The sequence below is a fragment of the Mustela putorius genome, unplaced genomic scaffold (genome assembly GCF_011764305.1).
Source record: "Mustela putorius furo isolate JIRA1106 unplaced genomic scaffold, ASM1176430v1.1 tig00003834_pilon_pilon_pilon, whole genome shotgun sequence".
Classification (NCBI taxonomy): domain Eukaryota; kingdom Metazoa; phylum Chordata; class Mammalia; order Carnivora; family Mustelidae; genus Mustela; species Mustela putorius.
The window spans coordinates 82968209-82995949 of record NW_025421987.1 but is presented as its reverse complement, the minus strand read 5'-3'; the positions used below and the strand labels follow the sequence as shown (position 1 = coordinate 82995949).

General features: G+C 43.3%; 1 long non-coding RNA gene across 2 annotated transcripts in view; it reads right to left on the bottom strand.

The window, feature by feature from the left end:
- Window positions 1-47: 47 nt before the first annotated feature.
- LOC123394417 overlaps window positions 48-27741 on the bottom strand; it is a 119615-nt gene continuing 91921 nt past the window's right edge. The window contains exons 5-8 of one of the 2 annotated variants that reach the window (XR_006609162.1): window positions 27461-27567; window positions 7925-8160; window positions 1605-1919; window positions 48-1179 (exon numbers count right to left, since the gene is read on the bottom strand). This is a non-coding gene — a long non-coding RNA (uncharacterized LOC123394417). Of the gene's footprint in view, window positions 1920-7924; window positions 8161-27460; window positions 27568-27741 lie in introns of both variants that reach the window. The other variant, XR_006609161.1, reaches the window with a different exon arrangement.

The following is a 27741-nucleotide window of genomic DNA, read 5'->3' as shown; positions in this document are numbered from 1 at the left end:
CCTGCCTGTGCTCTCTCTCTCTCTCTCTCTCTCTGACAAATAAAATCTTTAAAAAAAGAAAGAAAGAGAGAGTGAGAGAGTAAAATTTAAATGTTCTTAACAACAACAAGAACAAAAAAAGATAAACATGCAGTGATAAATGTGTTAATGAAGCAGGTAGGAGGAACACTTTCACAATGTTTATGTTTATCAAATCATCAGGACATATATTATAAGTATCTTCCAACTTTGTCAATTTTATCTCAGTGAAACTGGGTGGAAAAAAGGGAAGCTTCACTTACAATAGTCTAGAACTTGATCATTGCCATGCTCTCGAGTACTTCATAGGCAGAACATGCTTCTAAAGGCTTATTTGTTGTTACATTCTACTTTGAAACAATTTATGGTTTTCAAGGACATTTAAAAAATTCCAGGCAGTTGTTAGTTTACATAAGGCTGCTCACATTTGGCTTTTAGAAATTAAGACTCTCCCCTCTGAAAGACTACTGATACTCACACACATGCATGAGGGAAAACACTAATTCACGACATTTACTTTTAAGTGAATAGAATTTTTTTTTCAATCAGGTCCTTTAACTTCTGTATCTGCAAAATATAAAAACTTTGCTCCTTAATACAAAATCTTGATTTTCAGGGGTGTAGGACACAAAAGGAATTTAAATGCCTATTGCTACAGGTTAATCACTTAAACCAGAAGCTAGGAGAATCTTTTTTTTTTTTTTTTTACAGTACAAATTGATTTATTTAAAACAGTTACAAAAAACTCAACAAAATAGAGATTATCCTTAGAATTATTAATGCTTTGTTAAAGATCAGGTAAAAGCTAGGAGAATCTGCGTTGGTATCCCAGTTCTTCCACTTATCAGCTAGATTACAGTGTGTAAGTGACTCAGCTTCCTCCTTGGTAAAATGAGTTTAATGTTATTTGTTTATATCATAACAGTCTTCCAAGGATCAAACAAAATTATGAATTAAGAAGTGTTCTATAAGCTATAGGGCATTAAACAAATTAAGATGTTTTTAAATAATAATTTTATCTAATTGAGAAATTTTGATTTATGCCAGATACTACCTCTCACAGAGAGTCTGACGTCTAGCACAGGTACCACTTTGGAACCATACATTTAATCAATAGGAAGACGAGTGTCTTTCTGCTCACCTCTCTGACAGGTTAACAACCTGTAAGAAAAAGATCACCAGTCAGAGTCATGCTGTATTAGATGGACAGTGTAATCACTAGGACAATTCTTAATACAAAGAAAGTGGAAACATGAGTCTGAAGAGGGGAAATATCAAAGGTACTCTTTATCAAGAGTGAAACTTTGAAATCCATCTATTTAAGATTAATCACTATTCTTTTAGTTAAGCTGTTGTCATCTCTAACTTTCCCTGAGTAGAAAATAATCTACACTTCCAACTAAGTTATTCATGGTCCAATTTGTTCTCAGAATACTATAATAGGCTTTGTGAAGATAAGTTTTATAATAGGGATTTAACATAGTGAGAAGCCAAGACACAGAGGCTTTCAAACACAAAGAGTATATATGTATATAAACTGCTCATCCCCTCCCCCTCTCCTTCCCCTCTCCCAAAACAACACTCACCCCTACTGAAAATCTAATTTTTACAAAGGATTCAGATGAAATGCCAGTTCAACAACTTCACAGTACAATCGGTTTAGCTGCTGCAGTGTAGCTTGGGAGCCATTTCAGCAGTGCTGGGAAAGGGGAAGACTTCGAGTGAAGCACCCCCAGAAGAAGGAATGCTGGGAAGGGTTTTAGGAAAGAGAAACGTTCAAAATCTTCCTCCTGGCAGCTCCGTCTTGCTTGATGACCACATTTACATACTGAGTTCACAGGCTAGAACTCTCAAAGAGAACTCTACTTCCCTGGAGAAAATACAACTTTCAGGGTGGCATCCTGGAGAAAAAAAAAAAAAGGAAGAAAAAGAAAGAATCACTGATGATCTATATAAATTATTTTTATTTTTCAAGCTTTTGATATCTTAAACTATTGAAAATACAGAGTTAATTCAGAGACACTATTAATTTATTGTTTTTCCCCCCCTTTGTGCTTTAAGATCTAACCTTCCATATTTATAATTTTTAATCTCATCTGTATCCAAATAGGTATACTGGCTATTTGTTTTACAAAATAGCAAGGTACCTGGCCTGTGGTGCAGGGTGTATCTCCATTCCAGACACTTGTTTTTGTAAGGTTCCTCATTTTCCCATTTTAAACATATCAAGACACACAGATATAATTTAGTATTTAAAGCCCTAGAAACTCTCTATTAATGTTTTTTATAACTAGCTTCTTTTTCTGTATATGTTACATCTCTGCTGTGCCTATTTTGTTGCAAGTCAGGCTATCTTATTTGCGTATTTGTAACAGAGTATATAAAAGGAGAAAGATTCATGGTTTACTGGGTATTCAAAACTTCTCTTAGATTAAAAAAATCCTCCAGATCACATAAAAATTACGTAACAAATATATATTTTAAACTTTTCTTTACAAAGGATGATTCCTTGGGTTGTTTTTTAATGTGCTTGTAATGATTTCTAGCACTCACACCTCCTTCCTTGCTTTCCAAACTGTTTATACTGTCCCCAATAACACTCAGTGGAGAGCTGTCATTCCCGGCTAAATCCTTACTTAGGGTGGACGCTATGCCTCCGTGAGACAGGGTCAGGGGGTCAAAATAGATTTTGGAGGCCACCTGGAGAGTCCAGGCCATGAACTGACTCAAAAAATTTATATCAGAGCCAGAATAGTCCACCTCCCAGGGTCAGATCTGGCCTGACACTCCAACCGCAGGCTGGGGCATGCTAGACCGAGCTCAGAGAGAGGCCAGAGTTGTTGACCCTGCTAGCTGACCTCTTCAAACTTCAGGAGAATTTTTTTGGCAGTTACCACGGTGACTGGGTACTCTAAAAGCTTATCCTTCTTACTGAAAGGAGGGAAAAAAATCAGGAAAAAATATGTTAAAACCTACCTTGCAGAGATGCCTATCACAGTTAAAGTTTAAAAAAAAAAAATTGAGGGAGTTCTAAATTGTGTATGCCTTTGATACTGATTTCTACTGCTGTCCTAATGAAATTGGAATTTATAAGGTCTTTCAAACCGCAAAATTCACATTTGGAACAGATACTGCTTTTTTTTTTTCCCTTTCCAATAGCTGAGAATTTGAATAATGTATTAAAATACTTTTTAAACAACATAATTTACTTGGAATATCTAATAACTCTCTGCTTTTCTTTGAGAATAATCAGCTTTGAAATAAGATCCATCATAAATGCTAATCTATTAGGGGAAAAAATACCATAACTAAATAATGATTTTTGCCTCAAAAATAAACTCAATATTTTTTTTCCTGAAAGAAAAGTGTTCATTTTTGCTTAACTTGAAATAATAAAACTAGAAGAAAAGCACGGGGCTATTATTATTATTATTACGTATTCTATCTTTTATCAAGTGACTTAATAAAAATAATGTGCACATGAAAAACAACATCACAAAAATACTATAACAAAAGAATATGGGGAGGAAAAAAGCAAGGTACACTTTATTTTAGAGCCATGCACATTAAAGCTAAAAAAGCTACAGCATATTCTTCCATGTTAATATCAAATACTAACTTGTCCTAAAGTTCCACAACAATAGAAAGTCATATAAATTAAAATTTAATTCCCCATGGGGTAAACCTATACACATTTTAAGACTTTACTAGTTGCATTTTGGTGACAGATTGTAATACAAAATACCTTAAAATGGCTCCTATATGTGACTTGAAATTAGACGGGAATTGTAATAATTTAGAAGGAAATATTCTTTAATCATAATAATACTTGCTTTTAAAAATACCTCTGTACTATATAATGATTTTTTGTGAAGCGAAACCAATGACTCTTAGTGCTGCTGCTGCTCTGCCCCTCCTTTAATTTTCCCCTCTACCTCATACATGACTGGGTCCTAGATGTCTTGAAAGAGCTTTCTCCAGCCTGTGGGTACTGTGTGTGTGTGTGTGTGTGTGTGTGTGTGTGTGTGTGAATGTGTGAGCATGACGCGCACAAATGATGAAGCAAGGGTGAGGGGAGAGTGGATTTGCATTTTAAAATGCAATGGCTATATAACAAACAATGTCTTTGGCCTAAATATTATTTTTCATCTTGACTCTAAGCCAAGAAAAAAAAATGATGAATTATAGAAATGTAGTAACTGACATTCCAAAAATGAATACCAATTCATTTCAAATTTCAGAGGTATGTTCTAACCTAATCTTGAATGTTCATTTTGCTGTGACCTATTTTGACCATTTTGTAATCACCACTAAATTCATAGAACAGAATGGACGTAAAGCCAAGTATCTGTTAATTAATCTTAATTTTTAAGAAACAAAATATAATTCAGAATATAATTTCCCTTCTTGTTCTCAAAACAGCCAGTAAAAGGGAAGATCAGAGATTATTTTGAAGTGGATTTTGCCGGGTGATCCGACTGCACTTTGCTAACACACAGGTCCTTCAACTAGATGGTGTGGTTCTTGTCATTGCAAAGTGGGCAACCAGGTTGATGAGTCACTACAACTGTGGGGCCAGCTCATTCTCTATGATGAACTCAGACTGTCCTTCCCAGTCGGGGACTCTTGGCAAGCTTCCCTAAAGACCCGGAGGCTGGCAAAGCATGAGGAACTATCAAACAGGAAATGGGTCCTCCTCAGGTTTTGAAAAGAGATGATAGAAGTCTTAAAATGTGGCAAGCCAGACCAGAATCTCCTAAACCACAAGTCTTAGCTTGAGTGAAACATTATTTCTGAGTTGGATCTGAAAAGGAAAAGAAGTTTACTAGTAAGACAATGGTTCATTTGTATGCAAGAAAACAATGCCAAGTCTCTTCGCTTGATTTCCTCTAGTCAAATTTAGGATCTTTTAGGAAAAAAACAAAAATCATTTGTCAATCTTCTGTATAAACTTTTGCTGAAAGGATAATGAAATAGATACTTTATTCAGTAACTCGTAGACCTGGATCTTTTCTAAGGTTGAAAGTTCACAAGTATGTTACAGGACTACAGAATATAGGGACTGAGAGCGTCTTAAGAGATGACCTAGTCCTAGCTTTTTACTTTCTATATGTAAACCCTGAAGCCCCAAAACTTGAACTGCGTTACATACAAACTATTATTTACATGCCTAAATTGGGAACTTAGATCCTGCTTGGCATTTCTAGTCTAATGTGTTCTCTGCTACACTATGAGGCTCCTTCACAGGGGAAAAGGATATTGGATGTCCACACAAGTAGACATATTCAAAGCCTTAGAGACACAGTTAATCTGAGACCATGGTATAAAATGATTGTAAAACTCATTCACATTGCACTTTCAGGAAACAACTTTAGGCATCACGTGAGCAGAAATTCTACAAAACCAGGCTGTAAAGCAGTAAAATAAAATGCGTTATAGGAAGCTTCAAAATTCTTAGGGACTTCTGTCTGATGGTAACAAGGGCATGTTGTTAATATTATTTCTCCAGTTAATTGTTTTTATTGATTTGTTATGGCTAGGAAGCACTGATTGATTTTCTTAGAATTGGTACATTGTTCCACTCTGCCAGGTTTGTAATTAAAGACCAAGAAGAAGGGCTTTGGGTTTTAGCCTATCTAGGTTTCCAGTGGTATGAAAGAGTCTGTCTAAAGAATCATAGACTATATAAGATATGCTGGCTACCAGTCCAAAAGGGCTTAATTGGGTCTTTCTTTAACATTTCTCTAATTTACATCAGTTTTAATTTGTATCTATTAGAATCAGTGGATCCTGAAAATCAAATAAATAGAAGCCTATAGAAAAATGTGGAATTCAGTGCTGATACCCCAAAGTGCCACTTTGCAGCTGCATTCAACTGTAACACTTATTCTCCATATCATGTATTTTCAGCACAGCCCCCATTTGTCCTGTTAACTTGTCATAGCATTGTGAGATCATGATTTAATTCTGAGAATTTGGCTCAGGACCCCAGAGGAAAAAAGAGCAAGGGATAAAAATTTAAGGAAAGGGAGAAAAAGTACCAGGTATGCTGAGGAGCCAGTGGTTTCATAGGAAAGAAAGCTGGTATTTAGGAAGATGGTCATACATGATTAAGAAGTGAAGGCCAGGGGCACCTGGGTGGCTCAGTGGGTTAAGCCTCTGCCTTCCGTTCAGGTCATGGTCTCAGGGTCCTGGGATGGAGCCCCACATCAGGCTCTCTGCTCAGCGGAGAGCCTGCTTCCCCCACTTTCTGCCTGCTGCTCTGCCTACTTGCGATCTCTCTCTCTCAAACAAACAAAAAAGAAGTAGTAGTAGTAGTAGTAGTAGTAGTAGTAGTAGTGAAGGCCATAGGAGTCAGGCACCCTGACTCCCACCTAGAATCTCCAAGAAATGCTGTATTCTTTCCATCGATTCCACTGGGGGGCATCTTTGGTACTAATCACGTGTTAAATTTTTGGAGGGGCTGAGGACCGAAAAACACCACTCTGAGGCTGGGTCTGAAGAATGTTTGGCAACCCTCCGTCAGAGCTCCCATCCCGATGGGCGGAGGAGCCGAGGAGCGCTTCGCGCATGCGCATCTATTGTTGAGTTTCTTAAAAACACTTGAGAAAGCCTCCTCTTGACCCAGAAGCTGACTTCTCCACCCAAAGGAGAAAGAGCTGTTAAGGGAAGCTTTTTGACAGAAGGGAACTTGCTGATATAGAAATATTTTTCCTTTTGGCGAGCTGAGCGAGGAGAAGAAAGTCAGTGAGGAATTGTAAGATTAAAGAGTGAGAACTTTCCACTTGCTTCTGAGCTCCACCCCCAGGACTAGCCTGGCTGTGCTCCAGGGGCAGTGTGGATGACAGAAGGGCTAGTTGCCTTCCCCAGCTTCTTAACCTGCCTTTCCACTTGCCAAGAGCTGTTCCTTCGGTCCAAGTGGGCACAGCAGTCTGTCCGGGCCACCATCCCCTGGACTGCTGCGGGAAGCACCGTCGGAGGCAACTTGACCAGGGCCCGCCTGCTGCCAGGACAGGACCATTTGAAAAAAGACCTCTTTTTTGGCATCTTTCATAGGCTCCTTGGGAAATTGTTAAAGACAGAAATTTTGAAATTGAATTTTCATGATTATTGTTAAAGAGGGGTGAGGCACAGCAGCTGCCCCAGAGCAGCTGGTCCAGCTCCTCCATCTGCAGGACAGTCCAGCCCCTTGGCCACTCCCCCCCACCCCTCACCAGGCCAGCAAGAGGAAGGGAAAAGGAGGGGCACAAAGGTACAGGTTTCAACTTTAGAATAAGGGCCCCGGCCCTGGGCATTTGAGTCATCTGCTTCCACAAATACAAAAGAAATGGCAAACAAAACAAAACAAAAAATGTAACTTCAGGTCTCAGTCCCAGGTTGCCCACATGAACTGTAGGCCCAACAACACACATTCCTGGGGGGGATGTGAGGGATCCTTTGGTGAAGGAACTTTGGAGAAGGGCAGAGGTTTCTAGGAGGTGGAACCAGTTTCTCCCCTGGATCCTCATGGCTCCTGGGGTGGGAAGGACTGGAGTCACATGAATGTTCCTTTTCCCTCTTCTACCTGCCATTTCTCATTGAGAAGCAATGCCACGGGATAATGCCCTCCCACCGCCAGTTTCCTCATCCCCAGACTCAAGTGCCTCAGAGTGAAATGTCATGAAAAGTTATTGCCAACAACAAATTCAGGCTGACAAATTGTCAATAATCACGCCTTCAACGTGCTGGATGGCCTTCATGCAATAAAGAAGCAGATGCACAGAGGTGGGGGGGCAGGGGGTTGAGGGGGCAGGCAGGATGTAGGTGACTGCCCAACGCATAGCTTTCCAGGTTTGCTTCCCTATCAAGCCGTGTTCTGCCCCCCAAGAAGGGAAATGCATTCTGTGAGGTACTACAGGGCACCTACCAGCCCAGTCGGCTCTAGTCCTTGCTCTCTTTCTTCCTGTTGCTCACGCAGGCTGCTCCCAGGAAGCCTCTCTCTAAGCTTTCCTCCAGTTAACCCTTCTGGGTACGCGTGACTGTGGTCTCAGGCGCCCTTGGTTAACAGTCGTGTTACCCGAGTTTTCTTTTGTTTGAAATGCTGGGCCTCCAGACCTTGGCATGTGTTGGACGTCTAGTTACTTCTGCATGCCTGTCTGTATCCTGAGACAGAGAAAAGTATTAGGAATTGATGCTCAAGATAAATAATAGTGAGATTTTTACCTGTGGAGGCATTGGAAGAATGTGTGCATATTAAGTCATTTCAGAACTTAAGACAGATCTGAAAAGGATCTTTCAAAGTGTTTTTACACTATCACCTCTATAAACATCCCCTCCCCCAACACAGACACATTCACAAAAGCACCCTTTGATATATATATATATATATATATATATATATATATATATATTTAATATTTTGGACTCTGTGTTTTAAATTTAGAAGCAACTTGAAACATATACGTTGATTTAAACATGAACTTTCTATCTAAGATATGACTTCTTGTGAGGTTAGAAATCCAATTACCTAATCATAAGATTTCGATTAAAATATCAGTCATGGCCCTCTTAGAATATTGATTTAGCTACAAAAGTTGGGTTCAAAATTTAATTTGCTCTTCTTTTTTCTCCAACTTAAGTTTAAATTTCTTTTATTAACACAACACAGAACTTGAATTAAGGATCTTCTTGTTAAACTGCGGGCTTTTCTCATTTCCCTGAACTCTGTAAGTGAACCACATTGTCATATAATCGATAGGAAAAACTCAGCTGTCACAGGTCCTAAGCGACCGCTTACCACAGAACTAACATGATCTGGCATTTCTGAGTTTGAAATATGTGCTGTTTGGATGACATGAGACCAAAAATACTACCCAGACAGCATATATGTTGTAGTCTCTATGAATGGCTGAGGACTGATTTGCTGAGACCAAGGAGATATGAGAACAGACTTCTCTCCTAGACAGAGATGAAGTGCTCTCTTTTTTCTTCCATCAACAGGAATTCCAAGTATTGGGGTCTAGGAATCAAGGGTATTTTTAAGTTCATCTAAGTTTGTTTGCTCTTCTAGAATTTATAACAGAATTTGAAACGAGGTGTTTTTCTTCCCAAACCTATGAGCAATTCAGATTTTGATTTTGGAGTTAAAATCTGAAACTAAATGTCAAGCAGTTTCAAAACCTATCCCTTGAAGTCCTAGATCCTTCCCATCAATGTGATCAGGAGTTCTCCAGTATGTAAATCCTTTGGCTCAAAAGTAACTGAATGGCATCTGATTTTAAGTAGCAGGAACCCATAAATCTCTGGCAAAATATTCCTCTGCCTCAACGTTACAGACTTGCTGCACTCCCAACCTTCTCTACAATCTGCCACCTAGAAATGCTACCATGAAGAAGATACAATCCTTCCTTATCTGTATCCTCTCCCTTTAACTATGATCTGCCATTCTGGACTTCTAACTCAATGACATGTTTCACCTTGGGTTTTTTGCTTTGTTTTGTTTTGTTGTTGTTTGCTTTTTTAAGTCGTACTGGGCAGCCCTACTGTGGAATCTATCCTACTTGGTAGATTAGATTATGTGATAAACATGTTAATTTATCTCAGGAAGAACCTTGTTATGAGCCTCCTCAATGAGGCATACTACAAATCAATTACACACCAAAGGTGAAAGGTATTCTGACTCACGAATTGGCTCTGTCAGCAAGCTGATGTAGTAAATATTAGTTATCCTTAGCCTACCTGGACCCATCTATATGAAGAAAAGTACTAGAGGGGATCAAACAGCAACAAGCTAGGTGAGACAAATTCAGTTTACAATAGATACATAAGACTTCTCTTTTGTAAACCTAAAGCTGTTGGAGCCTGTATTTCCCACATCTACCATCACTAAGATCTTTGGGATAAGCTATGAAACACCACTTCTAATTAGTTCATTTGTCATCAGAGAACCACTGCATCCAGCCAGGTATTTTGCTCCTATTCAACTCTGGAAGAAAACGGGACAACATGTGCTATTATAAAAAGCTCAGCATTCAGTGCCAACATTTCAAATTGGCCTCATTTTACAAGATCTCAGAAGCCCCCAACTCATTCAGGCTATGTCTTGGCAACCTTGCTCTAGCCCCAAACAGGGCTGTAACACAGTAGAGTTTATCCATTATCATAGTTCACAGGCTTCTCCATAGCTGCGAATCGACATTTGGAACTTATGTCACACAGAAGGAGTGAAAACCCCTCTAGGAACTGAGTCACTGATTTCCAAAGTAAGTGCCATAGGTGGGTGGGAAGAGGAGGAGGAGGAGGTAGCAGGGGACAGAGAAGGGAAGAACTAGGCACTGGATAACCAGGCTGTGAGTGACCTAGCTGATGTCCATCAAAGGCAGGTAACCGATGAAAAGAGTTCTCTTCTGGGATACTTGAGTGTCTGAATTTACCTGATGACAATTCCGGGAAATGACTGATCTCATCTCAGCCCTATACACCTGAAGAGTATTTATATATTTATTTAAGAAATATGGCACATTAAACTATTTTGTCTTTGGTTCCCAAAACATAAACCACATGAGGTCAATAAATTGGAGAATTTGCCTCAATTCTTAATCACACAGTGCAGAGATAACGATACACTGGATACGGAAGCTGTACTGGACAGCCCCAGCATGTACGGCTCTAAAATTCTAAGCTGTTCAGTTCTGTCTAAACTTGCATACCCTCCCCAGCCCCCAAACACCCACAGGAAATGTATCTTTCCCTTACTCTCTGCAATCTAAACTTAGGAGTACACAAACCAAGAGCTGGAGGTAACTGCTTCTTTGCAGCACTATTTATGAAACACTTATTATTTTTTTTTCCTCCCCAGGCACCCGCCCCAAGGGACTGAGCAGTGCACTCTGCTGCTACTCAACTCGGTCCAAGAGAGAAGGTGGGGGGTTGCAGGAGCATCTATACCAGTGCAGCGCTCTTGCCGCCCGCACCTGCTTTCTCACCAGTTCACCAAGCTCCCTCTCGGCTTCATTTCACAAACATTCTGGGTCTCCATTTATCTGTTAAAATGGCCCAGGGTGTTTGCCAGGAGTATTGTGCCACCATCGCTGGCACATTTTGTCTGTCATTACACAAAGCATTCTAAAAAGCTATTTCCAACCCTGAAAATATACTCTTACTACAGAAGTCATTACATTAGCATAACAAGCACCAAGTTCCAAGATGGTAATTTGGTTATAGATCTGAAATCCTTCCTGTTCCATCAGCTAGATGTCGAGGGATGCTGTGACCCTGCTGCCTCCACAGTCTGCGGACCCCTCCCCAAAGAAGTTCTGCTGCGGTGAACAGTTTGTCCTTGGGAACTCCGACTAGGATGGAAGTTTCAGGTTTCAACTACCCACATTGGGACATTTCTTAAAGAACCAAGATGCCTTTATCTTTCTCTCTCTCTCTCTCTCTCTGTCTTTGTCCCCCCTTCCTCTTTCGGTACCCTTCTTTGACGGAGAAACTATGTCTTAAATGATATTCTTCCGCAGGTATCTCATTGGACATAAGACAAATATCAGGATTTCACTTGTAGGCAATACAAACACTTTTTGGTTCTTTTGTTGGGGGTGGGGTTTGGGAAATTTGACCTCAGTCCACTGGGCCAGTTGTGGGGGTGCAGATTAGCTGCCACTCTGTTGAGGCCCGGATGATGGTGGTGGTGGTAAGGGTCAGCAGGGTTGAGATGTATTCAAATGTTAATTTACACCTGAAAAGACTGGCAGTCACCCACTTGGGTGGTGACTGGAGTTTCTCAGGAATCCTGGCCTTGAGTGTTTTCTTGGGAAAGATGAAAGTAGAAATGGAGGAGAAATGCAGCCTTAAAGTTACAGGAGCAGCAAGGAGGGAGGGAGCAGGGACAGCCCTGTTGAGTTAAAGGAAGTTTATGTAGCTACCAGTTATAAATCTATTTTCAACGTTCCCTTTGCAGTATAGTTTTAAGGTACAACAGAGAGGTGGTATTTCCTCTTTCCCTACATATTTGGAAATTATCTTTTGGATCCAAAAATATTTATGTGGAAGAAGGAGGAATTAGCCTTATTATTATTTTTTTTTTTTTCTGCCATTGGGATGGGTTTCCTTGCTTTGCATAGTCTTTCCGTTTAACCAATGCTACCTACCCTGCTTAGTGGACTCCCGAAGTACCTCAGGAGTAACTGAAAAAGAAAAACCTTCTACATTCCAACACTGCCTCTAACCTCAAACATAGTAAAGGGTTCATTCAAGACCCCAGGACCACACTGAGGCATTAATTAGGCTGATGAAATCCATCGAAATGTATGAATTCAGCATAATCAAGTTTCTACCGCAGACTATCGTTAAGGAATACGTGAGCAGCTGGGAGAATAGAAAGTACTGTTAGAGTTAAGTCATGCATGTAATTGAGTATATTTAACATAACCATTTTAATGATCAGTGATTAAAAGTGCATCTTACTTAAATGGTATATCCTCTGCAATTTGTTCATATCAACTCGATAATATTCTCAAAAGGAAAAAGTAGGGACACACATTTCTAAACAAGATCTTTTTTGAGTTGGGGGGGGAAAGCAGAAAAGTGAACTGAAAAGGGGGGGGGAAAAGCAGCTTTTGCACGCAAACAGCTCCACCAGTGTGATATAAATTAATCACTGTTTTAGGCATCCCTGTGCTCAGTTCAAAGTATTAGGAATATATAACAAGTGATTTTCTTTCATCCCTCGAAAAGAAGGTATTTCATTAGAGAACTTCCTCAGTCCAACAAGATTATTTTTTCAAATCTCAAGTCCTGCTGATTTTAAGAGCTTTTCTTAGGAACCTAGGAAGTTCACCTTTCCGATTCTTCTTCCAACCTGTAGGGTTGGCTTATCTTAGTGGAACTTGCCTTTGTGAAGACAGCACTGGGAAGAAGAGAGACAGCCTCACAAGGAAAGAGATGCCCCCTGGCCATGGCAGTCTAGGGCCACAGACAGAAGCCCTCACAGGGAAATTAGCTGTTTGGATCAGCTAGGGGTCTGACCAAGAGCCCACGTGTTTAGAGCCAGACGGGCTGTGCTCTATTCACTTGGACCTGGCCAGATAAATGAAGTCATTGTGAAGCCCTGCATAAGCCAGCCCAACTCTTTTTGTTGTAGTTTCTCAGCTTTTGAGCACAAAACACACAAACCACCGATTATCCAGGGAAGAAGAGGTGGATCCAGATCTACAGGTAGAAGTATGTAATCCCACAATATCTACACATCTATGCAGGCTTTATAAAAGTGAGGATTGAAGAGAAGGATGCAGTTGGCCCAGTTCCCAAAAGTTGCCACACGGGGCTCTTTTTATCTCCTTTCACCCCTGCCCCCATCCTACAGAGAGACCAACCTATTCCCCCACTGAAAATAGGATTTGAAGAATGGCACATCTTGAATGTCTGGGCATTGCACCGTAACTTTTACCAGCCTAAGAGGGGGAAAGGAAGGCACAACCACATAAAAGTGTACTGGAACATACTATCTGCCTGCTGCCAACAAAACAAAAATATTTTAAGGGGAAATTCATTTTGAATCCTTCCTTTCACCCAGAAGCATGTCTTCCTTGGCTTGGAGGGACAGCTCTTGGGAAATCAGGTCTCTGAAGGAGCTCTTCCGCACCCAATGTATAGTCTATAAATATAGTGGAATAGTCATGCCAGGGGTAGTCAGTGCAAGAGAATCTGGAGTCTTGAAAGCATCTTTTTCTTCTGGCTATGGTGGCACTTAAATGATAATGCGGGCAATGGAGCTAGGAGATTTATATCTTTTGGAAAGTAGGGCGAGCCAGATGGTAATAGCGTCATTAACACACAAACTTGGGATGTGCAAGTGAAGCTTGAAATTGGGAAAGAGATCGGGAGAACAAAGGGGGCTGCTGTTGAAAGGCTACCCCTCTTCTGCCGGCCAAAGCTAAGAGCCTCTTGGTACTGGGGTCTGCTCCTGCCCAGAGCTGGATAATAAACGACAGCTTTACCCCTCCCCTGTTGTGACTTAGAAAACACCGAGAAAACTTTTGCAATAGGCAAATGTGGCACTTATTTATGTGTAACCCTTTGTAGTCTGAAGTGGCAGGAATGGGTCTTTAATTCAACTGCACCACCACCCTCCACCCCCTACCCTAGTTTGATAAGCTTTTGCAATTGTTGACAGTTATTTTATGAAATCAAAGTGCCGCTTGTTGCACGTTTCAGACAAAAGTTCCTTTTTCCTCCCCTTATGTAAGCATTCTAAGTAAATATTAAAGGTTGAACAGCACCACCTTTTTCATTTTGGTGATGGGGGTTGGTGCGAAGGTGTTGGGGAGTGGGGGTAAACGCCCAAGTTTTCCTTTGGAAAGTCTTAATGTTTAAGTTAAACTCCCACTTGTCCGAACAGATGTAACTCAAAGAGAACAGAGAAGGCATTAAGACAAGATTAACAATGGCATTAATAGTAATAATGCATGTTTATAATAAACACCCACACAAACATTTATAAACAGGCAGGGCAGTTTGGAACTAAAGAAAAAATGAATATCTTCCCTCTCCTTTTTATTAACTCAATGTATATATGCGTGTTATATATATATATATATATATATATATATATATATATATATATATATATATATATATATATGGCTTCTGGGAAGACAGCAAAAGTAACGGTCATTAAGTATTGAATGGCTTGAGTGATGCCTGTTAGCGACTTAAAGTTGACGATGTCTAAACTAAAATCGAACGTTTTTCTTTTTCTTCTAAAAAAAAAAAAAAATCCTAGAGCTCTTTAAAAGCCCAGAGGACTTACCCTCAAGGCATTATTCAGAGAAAAACTGAGACTGGCCGTTCGTCACAGGCAATTGTAAAGGGTTTCAAAGGGCCGATCAAACGATCGCCAGAGTAATCTACATTCAAGTCCGGATGGCGGTGTTACGGCACACACCTGCGGGGTGTTTGCTGTCCGTGCCCCTCGCCGAGCTACAAATCATCATTAAAGCGAGCTGCTTAAGCTTCTTCCCAGCTTCTAGACAAGAGTTACTTGGGACAGCTCACTTTGATATTGCCACAGCTCGCAATTGACAAGCAAGCTATTTTGGAGCTCGCGCCCGAGCCCCACGCCCTAGCCAGCGCGGCAAAGTCAGGAGGGCGGCGTGGTGGCGATGGGGGGAGGCGAGCAATTGTAAAAGTCTGTTTCTCCAATTTCCTGAGGAGGATCACCGCAAGAATGTATAGGAATCCAGGTTAGAAGCAGCTCGAAGCCCGCCTCGAGCTGCCTGCTCAGGGCTCTTTCAAAAACTTCACTGTCTTGCCACAACTTTGAGCCGACTCAGACTCCAGTCACCATCTCACAGAGTTTCTCTCCTCTCGCTTACATACACATCCTGGAGCCAGCACACTCCCTCGAGTGCAGGATCACGTTTTACTCGACCAGGACCAGGGTCTAGTTTGAAACTTTCACTTTTGGTTCATTCGTTTGGGATTGTATGTCCCCTTTCAATGCCGACAGGCTCTCACTGCCCTAACTTTGAGAGAGAGAGAGAGAGAGAAGAAGGAAAAAAAAAAAAAAAAATCTGGAGTTGAGTAAAAAGAAAGGGACGTAGGGGTCGGACAGCTGGAGGCGGGGGAACGGGAGGAATGTCGGTTTCTGTCTGCTGCCTGCCTGGGTGTCTGCAAGCCCTGGGCAATCCGTGTACTCCCCACTTGGGGGGCGGGGAGGAGAAATAACCGGCTGCTGGTGATGCCAAGATCAACACTCGGAGTGAATGTATCAATAGACCAATTTTCTGCTCCCACCGCGAGCTTTTTCATTTCAGCCCAGAGTAGAGGCGTCCGCGCTGCGCAAGACGCAACAGCACCGTAGCGTCCGGAAAAAGAGGGCGCTAGATGCGGGAGGCGCGAATATGGAAATTAACTCATTAGGAAGGGGTGTGGTTACCGCGTAGCCCCCTCCTCCATTCCTTCCTTTCTCCCTTGCTGCCACCGTCCCAGCTTGCTAAATATGAGATTACAAACAAACAAATAAAGCAGAAGCTGACTACGCAGCCCCAGATCAAACACGCTCCAGATAATTCGCTTCTCTCAGCGCTGCGGCCAGACCTGCGGCGCAGCGCGGGCCCCTAAAGCCCGCCAGTAGCTTCAGCTTCCCCCTCCTCGCCAGCCCCGGCTTCCGCGCCTCTGAAAGCCAGGGCCCGCCGCGGCGTTTCGAAGGCACAGCACGTGGCCCTGACGCGTCCGTTTGGTAAACGTTTAAAACATCAGACGAACGCTTCCATCAATATGGTAACCCTCTGAGGGCCTCTGCTGAACTCAGAGGTCCTCTTCTAGAAGGCGCCTGGAAGGGGGGCTGGTGGTGTTCTCTTTGGGTGAAAAAGTCCAAACTAGAAAGTGGTGTCCCAGAGTGCCCCGCAGGGAGCTTTTACCGTGGCGCGGCACCCCGAGTGCGGGGAAGGGTATGGCATTGAGTAGACCGGTTGGAGCCAGGGGGGTGAGAGCGCGGGGGTCTATCTGAGCGTTAAAGATCTGGGTTGAGATATCATTAATCAGAGACCAGGTGCCCAAGAATGAGAGCGAGGGATTAGAAAATCTAGGATTCGTAATTTTGTGCCCAAATAAAATGTTTGGATGGGGAGGAGGAGGGACATAAGAAAGAAACAAGACGCAAAACCTCTCACCTCCCCCTCCCAGCCACCCTGCCTCCAAGTCCTCAAAGCTTGTCTCTGTGGAGGGCTGGAGGGAGGAAAATTGTACTTTTATGGTTTTTCTTCCTGCGTGGCCCGCCTCCCCGGCCCTGCTCCCTGCCCAGCGCTCCCCCAGCTGCGGGCTCCTTGGAGGAAGGCCGCCCAGTCCCCCCGTCTCCCGCTGCCCGCAGGCCACCGAGCCTCAAAGCGCGCATTGTCCAGCGGGGGCGGGGAGGCCAGCGGGCCCCTGGAGAAGAATAACACTGCGCCCAACTCCTGTTAGGGAAAGTTTCCTAATGCACTCCTTGTGGTAAAATACACTTTTAACAGGGCGGGGGATAGGGGTGGGAGTAAGTTTTGAAAATCCACTGCCTTCTCTAAATTCCTCGACTTTTCCCCTTGTCACTTTTTAGGTTCTCAGAAAAGGGGGAGAGTGAACCGGAAAGAAATTGGAAGGTGGCCGAAAATGTGGACATGACTCTAGAACGGTCCATGTGATGCTTTTAAAATGCGGGTGGGAAGAGAGAAGGGGGGATGTGTCCACCCAGGTCTGGTCCGAGGACAGCTGCACGGTGCGCAGGGGGTGAGGGGAGAGGGGCCCCGAGGGCGCGTGTGCAGGCGAAGCATTTCGCACCTCCTGTTTATCTTAGAAGCGAGGCGGGGACCGGGAGGTGGGGGTGGGGTGGGGTGGGGAGCGAATTGTTCTGCCTCCCGACAGGCAGTGGAAGTTGAATAAAATGGAGAGGCGGGCAAACGCAAAAACAAAACCTGTCGTATACTCGGAGTCTCTCTCCTTGACCCGAATTCCAAATGGTACAAATGGTAGGGGGTTCTCCAGTTGCAAAAGACTCCGAAGTCTTAAGACCCCAGAGACAGCGGTCCTCCAGCGACGGCAAAAGCTGTGATAGAGAACCGTTAGAATTGAGGCTTTGGGGGCAAACGTGATTAATCTTTCATTCGAGCAGCGGGGACCCATTCCCTCCAAGCATCGCCCGTCTGCATTTGAGGGGTCTGTAGGTTTCATCTGCTCTTCCCAGGCATTTGCAAAATAATGGCTTGTGTCTCTTGCAAAACTCGCCTGAAACAAGTATATTCCAAGACACTGCTCGGGTGAATCCGTTTCAAAAATCAAAACAAAATAAGACTTTTAAAAAAGCCCCAGGCAGGTACTCTCGATGTCCAACAACCAAAGTGACCGAAGGGGAGCATTAGTGGTTGTGGCTCTTTGGGAGTTGCGCTAATTTGCTGTGTGGACTCAATGCCTTAATGCTAACTCGGTAATATAAAGGGCTGAAGAGCAAGCCCGATAAAAAGCTCTAATTGCTACTGGAAGATTTAGGTGGTTGCTAGGATCTGAGGACCACCATCACCACAAAAAACCTCCAATAGAGTGTTTGGGCTGTGTGTATGGGGGGTGGGGGTAGAGTTTCTACGGCGAATAGTGCCCACATCTGCTGGAACTTCCATATCTAAGCTGTTCATTTACGGGAGCCAACTTATGAAATCTCCACAATTAGATCTTCATTGTTCTTCCTCCACAACACTGTCTAGAAAGAAAAGGTCTTCTCGGTCGGGGCCAATCCAACGAAGCGTTTGACGTTATTAAATAATAAAGCGATTGTGATTTACATTGTTGTTCAGAAAAAAAGGCCAATTATCCACTGTTATGTTGCCATAAAGATCATATTAACTCGAATTAGTAATCAAACAATATGCGAGCGTTTAAAAAAGTACAGCCGAACTGGGTGACAGCTACCGCGACGTCTTCACTTTCACCAGCGAACCCACCCGCGCAGGCAGCCGGAGCGAGAGAGGCAGTCGCCGCAGACCCGAAAGGAGGGAGAGAGCAGCAAAGTGGTGATTAACGGTCTCCAGTGTTAATTATTCTCAATTAATCCCGAACAGTGCAAACCTTCCCCGGTTCTCTGGAAGTTCCCTGGTTTGGGATGCTCTGAGAATGCCGCCTTTCTGGGAGGGGTTTAGAAGAATTCCGGAAGAGGCAATCTCAGTGAAAGTGTACCTGTGAGCGAAAGGGTAAGGGTGTAGGTGTGTGTGCGGATGTTGCGTTAGGTGTGTGTGCGGGAGGTTCTCTGCCTTTCCCAGAGCCTGGCGTGCACCCCAAGGCAGGTGCCTGGGGCAGGCAAGGCCCGCAGCGTCCTTACACCCCTAGTGAATCTTGCGTTTTCTCTACTCAAATCACTCTGTCTCGCCTTCTGTTATTAGGTTTATAACTCTTTGCCCACTTAAATTTGTGCAGCCAACCAAGGAAATCTAAATAGGTTTGAGTCGCCCCTTGGGTACAGAATGGAGGCTTTAATAAGAAAGATTAATTGTGGGTGTGTAACCCGCCAGAAGACGCGGCAGCTATCAAGTAGCGGCGGGCAGTGGGTCGAGAGGAGGGAGATGACTCTCTTCCTAGGCCCCGACTTTAGTAGGCGCCGCAGGCATACTTAACGCAGGCCACCCGACAACTCGTTGCACTCACAAGCGAAGGACTCCAAAGAGATGGTAAGACCCATCTCTCCCTGTGTTTGAGGTTTTAAAGAACTTGGCCTTTATTCGCCCTGCACACCAAATCCCCTTGCCCTGCCCCCGCCGGACCCTGGACTCTGCCTCCATGCGCGAGGTGGGAGGGGTGTGTGTGTGTGGAATGCGGTGCCCGCTGCCCTGGGAGGTCTGTCTATTCCCATCCCCACCTACTGAACAATGTTTAGGCGAATGATAAAGGTTTTGCTCCGAGAGCTAGAAAGTTGATTTTTTTTTGTTGCCATGATGAAAACCTGTACGGCTACATGGTTTTTTAAAATAAGCAAACAGGGATCAATTTTCCTCGGCGCGACGCTTCAGTCCCGGCACAGAGGGAAATCAGGCAGTGACAGGGCGGTTGGGATCGCGCCCCGCGCTGCGGCGGCGCCGAGGGAACAGTACTCGCCGCACAGCTCTTTCCTTGCCCCTCCCTCTTTCTACTAAGTGTTCGGATCCCAGACTGTGAGTTGGCGAAGGGGGTGGGAGCGGAGAGGAATAGGAACCGGGTGGGGGTGGCGGGAAGAAGGGAATAGTTTCTCTAGTTTCTCTAGTAGCGTTCCCTCCTTGGACAATTCCATTCGAAACTCGAGGCACCAAGGCCGGAGTTTAAACAAATGCGAAATGAAATCGTCGGAAGGTCCAGCCCTTGCAGCGGTGGGACAGCCAAAGGGTGGTCGCATCTTTGTCCAGAGTTTTGAAACAGTTGCTGCCTTTCCTAACTCCCTTCTCTATCTGCCACCCCTCTCCCCAGTAAAACCGATTCAAAAGCAGACAGACTCCACTCCACAAGATTAATGTCTGTCCATTTGAAGGATTAACCCTCTCACGCAACATAATAAAATACTAGAGGTCCTTTTAGATTTAAATAAATACATGAAATCCGTGCCTTCTCTTTTCCTGTTTGGTCTCTCTTGGGACATCAGCAAACAGCATCTTGGAACCTAAGTCGCTCTTAGAAGAACTTTTAACTCAAGAGTTTTCCTACCCTCTGGGGGCTGTTGAAGGCATTGGCATTAGGAGAGAGGTGGACAGACCAGCTAACTTTAAATATCTATAGCGTTACATTTTGATTTGGAACTCACGATTAAAAATCTATTTGTTCCTCCCAGGGCCGAGCAGATTTCAATGTTGGTCATAGGAGCCACAAAATGTTCATTAAAGGAACCTAACCAAGGCTACTGTATGGCCACTTTGTGAACTCAGAACTATGGATGGGGGGAAAAGTATGAAAGTGTGAGTTGATGTCACGCTGGCTGTCAGTGTGTGGTCTATTGTGGAGAATGGTGCTTTTTGACTGAACAGAGGGAGCCCCCCTCCCCCCTTCCCCAGCTCTACTGCACCTGCACTGGATGAGGGAGTCCCTGCCATTCAGCCCATAGCAGATTGTTCAAACAGAAGACATCTCTGACAGCACTCAATTCATTACATTTCTTCCTGCTTTTCAAACCAACACACACACAAAATGAGTATTGCCAGCCAGTGACAGCCAAAAAAAAAAAAACAAAACCTTAAAATACTTTATATGCAGCTAATTTGGAAGCTCACACAAGAAACCATGAAATATTTTGTATCCTTAACTTGTAAAGCTTCTTGAAAAAAGATTACCTGATTCTCCCTATTAAAAACATACCTCCACAGTTTATATGGGGATAGTAAGTTTGTAGAAAGACACTGCAGCATGGCCAGGAAGTTTCAATAGGAATGAAAGCAGAAACATGCAAAAGAGAAAAGCCCTGATTTATCTTATCAAAAGGGCCGGCTTGAAATGCATTCATAATTTATGCCGGTGAAGCAGCTTGCTAATAGAGGTGGGTACCCAAGAGCCAGGGGCAGGCAGTGAGAGAGGCAAGAGAGGGTAGTAAGGGAGGCATCAAGGCTGAAGTGTGAGCTAAACATTTAAATCTATTTCCTAACAACGAAGTCTTCCCCCCATATGCTCAGGTTTATTTTGCCATCTTAGATTCCAAGATGTTTTTGCACCATTTCACAAAGCTGATGAGAGAGTGTTTAGAAAGCTGATGAGAGAGTGTTCGTCTAGTTTAACAGAAGTTGGGGTAAACAAACTCTCACAAGGAAAACTTGATTTTAAGATATTTTTCCCTGGAGGTGGAAAGAAGGGGGAAACAAAGAAAGGGAAGAAGACTTTGAGCAGGAGAAGACATACTTGCCACTTAGTATTTCAGACTGATTAAACTGTAATGTTATGCAATAACCCAGATTTGAACTGTTCAGTGTGATAGTAAGTCGCCCTGGATGCGAGTTGATACTGAATTGACTGCATGTGAAATACTGGCTAATTCTCAGTAAATCATTAGTCTGTTAGATCCTGGACCAATATCATCAAAACCAGGTCTAGTTTCCAGGACCCCTCCCACCAGACAGGCATTCAGTGAATTACATTGATTTGTAAAGAAAACTTGGGGAAGTACACCTTCTGGAAATGCCGAGGTGCTTTCAACCAACGAATAATTCTATCCATTTTACAGAGTCCGCAAACCCAACGTCTTTCCTCTTGTCTACATTTAAAATAACTCTTCCAAGGAGTTCTCTCCGCGATACTTTCTCACTTCTAAAATGACTATGAAATGCTACAGGAATCATTAGGAGTAGTGGGCGACAGAGAAAAATGGAAATGGCAGAGCAATGGCAAGCCAGACGCAACTGTCCTAACTATGATTCTGTAGAGAACCAGAAGACTCCTGGAAGTCAAATTCTTAACCCACTGCTGAAACTTATGTAGAGCCAAATAGAATAAAGCTACAGTGTACTTTGTAAAGGCTTTTGGTGTGATCTGTCCAGTGTCTCAAAACAAAACAAGCATAAAACAAAACAACGACAAAAAACCCCAACTCATTCAGACCTCACAACAAGCTCTAGCTAGCAAATCAAATTACACAGGCGCACACAGAAGGGCTTGCCTGTGAGCTTGGGTGGTGCGGTGATGGGTATTGCGTGTGTGACTGTCTACGTGCTTACGACTGGCTTATTCCTGTGTTTGCTTATGCTCTGGGGGACAGGAGCCTTCGCAGCCTCAAAAGCTGGCGCTGGGTAGTGGGGATGGGGACCGCTCCACTGGCCTCACCCTGCAAGTGTAGGGATTGCCCTTTCTGGAACACTCAAACGAATCATTTCATCCCTGCAGACCCTGACGTCACGAGGTGGGGGTGGGGGCGCAGTCCTTCTTCTGGCCTGGCCGCCAGCGATAAGAACCCTTGGGAAGAATTCATCGCTCCTTTTAATACAGTAATTATTTTTCTGCCTTCTGAGGGTGGGGGCAGCTCCTGCCCAGAATGCAGGTCTCCCTCCCTTCAGGAAGATGCCCGGGGGATGGCAAGTTTGCCGGATAACTTCCCAGGCCAACACCAAGCCAGGAAGAGAATTGGCAAAGGAAGCACAGTGGTCTGAACAAGGCTAATCTCACCTCCTAAGACCAGAAAGGGGACCCGAAAGAGTCCAAAATGGGACTACCCCTAATTCCGCTGGACAGTAAGAAAAGTAATAGCTATCAATTAATCCTATTTTGTGTCAGTGGCTTGGTACTCATCTTCTGCCAGGTAAAGAGGTATTATCCCTATTTTACAAATGGAAAATGGATGCATTCTCCATTCCTGCATACTCTGATCATGGAGGGGCCCAAAATTTCCGGAAGCCCAAATCGCTCCTGTAGTTCTCCCCCCCCCCCCCACCAGACTCGCCAATCCACTGCCTCTGGCTTCAGGAAGTACTAAGAACGTGATTACTAATGCTGAGCCTTGGCACCAAACAAGGACAAACAGCCTCTTTAAAAGTAAAGGCCTGGGGTGAGAGGCCAGAAGAAAGCAGGACTCCAGTCGAACAATCTCTGATTGGGGAAGTTTGGGGCTTAGAACCATCTTTGGGGTCACAAGGTCAACATGGAGAGGGCTAGGGCTGGGGTGCAGGAGGTAGAGAACTCTGGAGAAGCAAGGGCCTGAAACCTCGGGAGGGATTCCAGACGGGCGCGACCTGGGACCATCCAGGGCTCAGAGAGGAAATCGGGCCGTTTTTGGAAGGGTCCGGGAGGAGAAAACTCGAGCCCTACGCAGCACCTTCCCAGGGAGCCCCGTGGGGGCTAGGGCCACAGTGACGTCAGGTCCCCGGCCGGCGCTCGCCCGCCTCACCTTCCATCTGCCCGCGCCTCCGCTACCGCGCCGGCTCCGGCAGGCTCCCCAGAGCGGGCGGGTGTGAGACCCGCGCGCTTCTGGCCCTGCGTCGCGCCCCGCACGGAAGCCCAGAGGAGGAAGGCAAATGATAGTTCAAAGCGCCGAAATCTTTACTAACAGTGCACACTTCATTCTGTGCACGCAGGCAGACGAGGGTAATGTAACGAAGGACTCCTTGAAGCTTTTAAACCACCTGACACTTCTTTGCAAAGTAGAGCAAGCCTCTCAAGTCCGAAAGCCCAGAAGCAGCAAATATCTCTGCGTCCTGAAACGAGAGGACGTTCTATTTGCTTTTGAAGAGAAACTGAGTGAAATATAACCATTACACCAAAATATAAAATAAACTCCATCTAGACCTGCATACAGAAAGAGAGCTCTCTGCCACAGGAAATCTTGGCCTTGTGATAGCATAGCAGCTACAGTAACTGCTCCCAGAGAAGTCTTACAGTTGGGATAAGAAAGTCAAGTCCATTCTTTCCTTAAGGCTACAGAAGCAAAACATAAAAACTGAAAACAAGAATTGTAAAACTGGACAGCATTGTGAGAAGGAACAGCAGTTACAAGTCTTCCTGGGTGATACCAGAAGCCGGTTTCCAGGGAAGTTTTTAATAGAAAATAACTATGAGAGATACCAAATGAATTCTCTGGTTTAGACAATTTCTGTCTTTGAAAAGCTCCTTCCACAGCCTGCTTCCCCTAGAATTCCAGAGACTGTGACCCTTTGGATTTTATCCACATTTTCACAGTAAAGTTCAAGTGTTTCTTCCCCTTCTCCTGTCTTTAAGGGAGTCACCTTACAGATGAGGTCCCTAAAGAAATCCACCCAAACATCTTCCAAACTCCAGGTAAAAAACAAAAACAAAAATGCAAAGAAAATAAATAAATCAACTCTCATCCTCAACCTCACCAGCAGCTGTCCAAAGCAGGTTTTGCTCTGAAAGCAAGAAAAGGCAGCATAAAAAGAGTGAGATGCAAATTATTTTAAGGCAATAATGGGGGTGGGGTGGGGTGGAAAGTGTTGGAGAAGTGTTAATTCAAGTCCTTCCTAAAGCTTATGGTGAAGGAAACTACTTCCATAAAGCAAAATATGAGGAACTGTTTTTGCAAAATTCTCCAAGATCAAGAAATAAAGGCAGGAGGATATAAAAAGCTCTTTTCATTACAATAAATAAATAAATAAATAAGCAGTGCCAACAAGCAGGCGATCAAACCACAGTCCAACTTCAATCTCAAAGCAGTTAGCTATAAACTGTTAGCAGTTGAAAAGTAAACCTGTGCACCCAAAGGCACTGTTTAAATTTCTTCTTGTAAGGGTTCTAAATGAAGACCCAATCACTATGCAGTTAAGCGGTATTTCTTGTCCCCCTGAGGCGCTGATCAGTTCTTTTTAATGTGAGAAAACCAGCGGCTCAAAACCCGTCAATGGAGCTCCCACAACAAAAGTTCTGAAAAGCTGAATGAATTGGGTTTGTAATTACTGCATCCCGTCTCCTCACCCCTTGCCGCTTATCTCTTATTCATTCACCTTATATTATTGTCAAGGAATCTTACTCTCAAAATCATTCCCTTACCATTTCACCCAGGGCCACGGAGGAACTTATGACGACAGAGTAGAAAGGGAACACTTGCCCGCCACCCCCCCCCACTACACCTGGAAATGTTCAAACCAATAGGTGGGGAGGGAAGGAGGAACTACTTTGTACCCCAATTTACTCTAAGACTGTTAGAACTCCAAGTACTTAGCCTATGGAGCGCTCCATTTTAAAACCTGAATTTTATTGGCAAACAGCAATGTGTGCCCTTTCTAAATTCAGAATCTGCCTGAGTCTCTGAACGCCTGGGACATCTCCACTTAGAAAAGGCAAAGGTTATAAATAAATCCCCACCCCACTCTCCCCAAACTGCAAAGCCCTAAAAGACCTCTCCAGACATGATGTAGAATCTAAGGTAACTTATTATGTTCTTGTGTTTTTTTTTTCTTTTCTTCTTTTAAAACAAAGACAGCAAATGAAATAGAAAAAGAAACTATAATCCCCCCCAACTCTCAGTCGAGGAAAAGGTTTTATGAAAAAGTCAGCTTTAGAATGCCAGGGCTCTGTGTGTATTTCAATCCAAGGCATGGCTGATGGAGAAGATTCTCCTGAGATTTCCTACTGTAAGAATGTGTCGGTTCTAGAAATAAGTACAGCTATTACAACCAAATCTACTAGCAGACTAAATAATTAATTGAAGCGTTGCTCTTTGACCCTGGAAAAGTCCAGTAGGGACACGTTTATAGTAATAATACCTCCGAATGAGCCCTTGTCAAATATTCATTTAGTGGTTAATGTGAGCCATTTTCCCCTGGGACCGTCTGTAATACCAGCTTCCCAGCATTGGCAAGAAACCTCGCTAATCTACTACAGCTCAGCAAAATATTTTAACGCTCTTTATTTAAAGTAGGAGGCGGGGGTGCGGGGAAAGAAAAAAATTGCAGAGGGAACAAACTATAATCTCATCCTTCTACACATTTCCTTTCTATGTATAAGGTTAACAAAACATTAAATTCACCCCTTTGACTGGAAATTGAATGGTTTTAGTGAGCAGAATTATATCCCAAGGAAGGAACCGAACACTACTCAACAACTAACTTCAGCACTGAGAGATAACCATCTCTGGGCAAGTTTATGGATTTACCCCCTTCTTGAAAATCTTATTATAAATAAAATACTGTATGTTCAATATCAATCTAGTCATGAAACTACACATCTTGGGGAATCATTTAGCCCAATCAAGTAACGATGAACTATATGACATTTTCCTCAAATGCAGTTTATCAAAAGAATTTGTATTTGTGAGCAAAATAATTTGGCTTTCATTTAGGGAGGGGATACGGAGGGATAGGAGGGAAAATGGGAGTTCTCTTGTTTTAGGCAGACAGTGACAATCACTCAAAATTAGTTCAACTTCCTAAAATTGCTCTCTTCCCTCTTGCAAAATATTTGAACTTGAGCATTTTGCCAGAAAGTTGTTGCTTTTTTTAGTCTGATCCTTTGGGCTTTTTTTTTCCCCCCTAAGGGAGCCCAATGCACTGCAATTACTCTAAACCCTATACATATTTCTAATATATCTCTATTTTTTTCAAATATATACACTCCATATAGTTGATTGGCTCAAATTCCGGGAATATCCTCCCCACCCCCCAGCAAGATCATTTGGATCTTTATTCAAAGTTTCTTTTATTCGTATGTGTGAGCAAGAACTGGCGAATGTGCTCATTACCACGTGAATAATCCGTATATGCATTACAATGGCTGGCCAGGCCGGGGGAAATTCTTTTAGAGTCTCTGCATTAATTAGGGGGGGAAATGCCTCGCTTAGAATTGGGATCTGGCATAGTAATTGTCCTTTACCCTAAAAATGATTTTTTTAAAAGAAATAAGTGACAACCAACACGCACCAAAAATAAAGCAATCCACATGGAATAAAAATACAGAAAATATGAGAGTATCTCCAGCTGATCCCAGAACTAACATCAGCAACACCACGAGAAATACTTTTCCTGGAAAACGAGAAAGTGCAAACCAACGGGTTGAGCTAACTTAGTGGCTGCAGCCGGTATTTTACTCAAGGGTGGAAGGCGCTGCCGGATTCCAACTTCTCCAAAGTTGTACCAAGTTGGCACAACAAGCTCTTGAAATTGTGGGTAGCAACCCACGCTCTTAAGAATGCCTGACTCGTGGTTCCTGGTCCCCTTTGGTGGGGGAAGTTGCGCGAGGTAAGCAGTAAATAAGGAAGAAAAGTCCCTGAATCGGTCTTACAGATTCTCCGGCTGCGCCAAAGCGCGGGTCGTTTGTGATGTAGAAACATCGCTAATTCAAAGACCATTGGTGATTCCCCAACTTTTCCGCTCCCACTGAGGACAACTATAGTCTTTCTTTACCTTTCCTAGGGCAAAAGAAAACACCAAATCCAATCTTGTTTCCCCACCCCTTTCCCCTCCCCCTACTCCTCTACTACCGTAGTAAAACACGGTTAACAGATCAAAAGCATAATCATCTCCAAATGTGATTAGACCGGACAAAGTAAAATATCTACCTCAGAGTTGATTGTTTTCTTCTTTAATATGGCTGTTGCCTGGCTTCTCTTTTGCTTGTTATCAGCTGCAGAGATATCCGATTTGGGACTACAGGCTTGGACCCGCGCTGCCAATTTAAGAAATGGAATTCGTGGAGGGAGAGAGAGGAAAAAAGAAAATAAATAATAATAATAAAAAATAGCCATAAGTCTGGGGATTTTTTAAGATGCTTTTTGCTTTCCCTTGCCCCTAAACAGGAAAATGTAGAGGAGAAAGTTTATGAAGTCAAGGAACAAAGAAA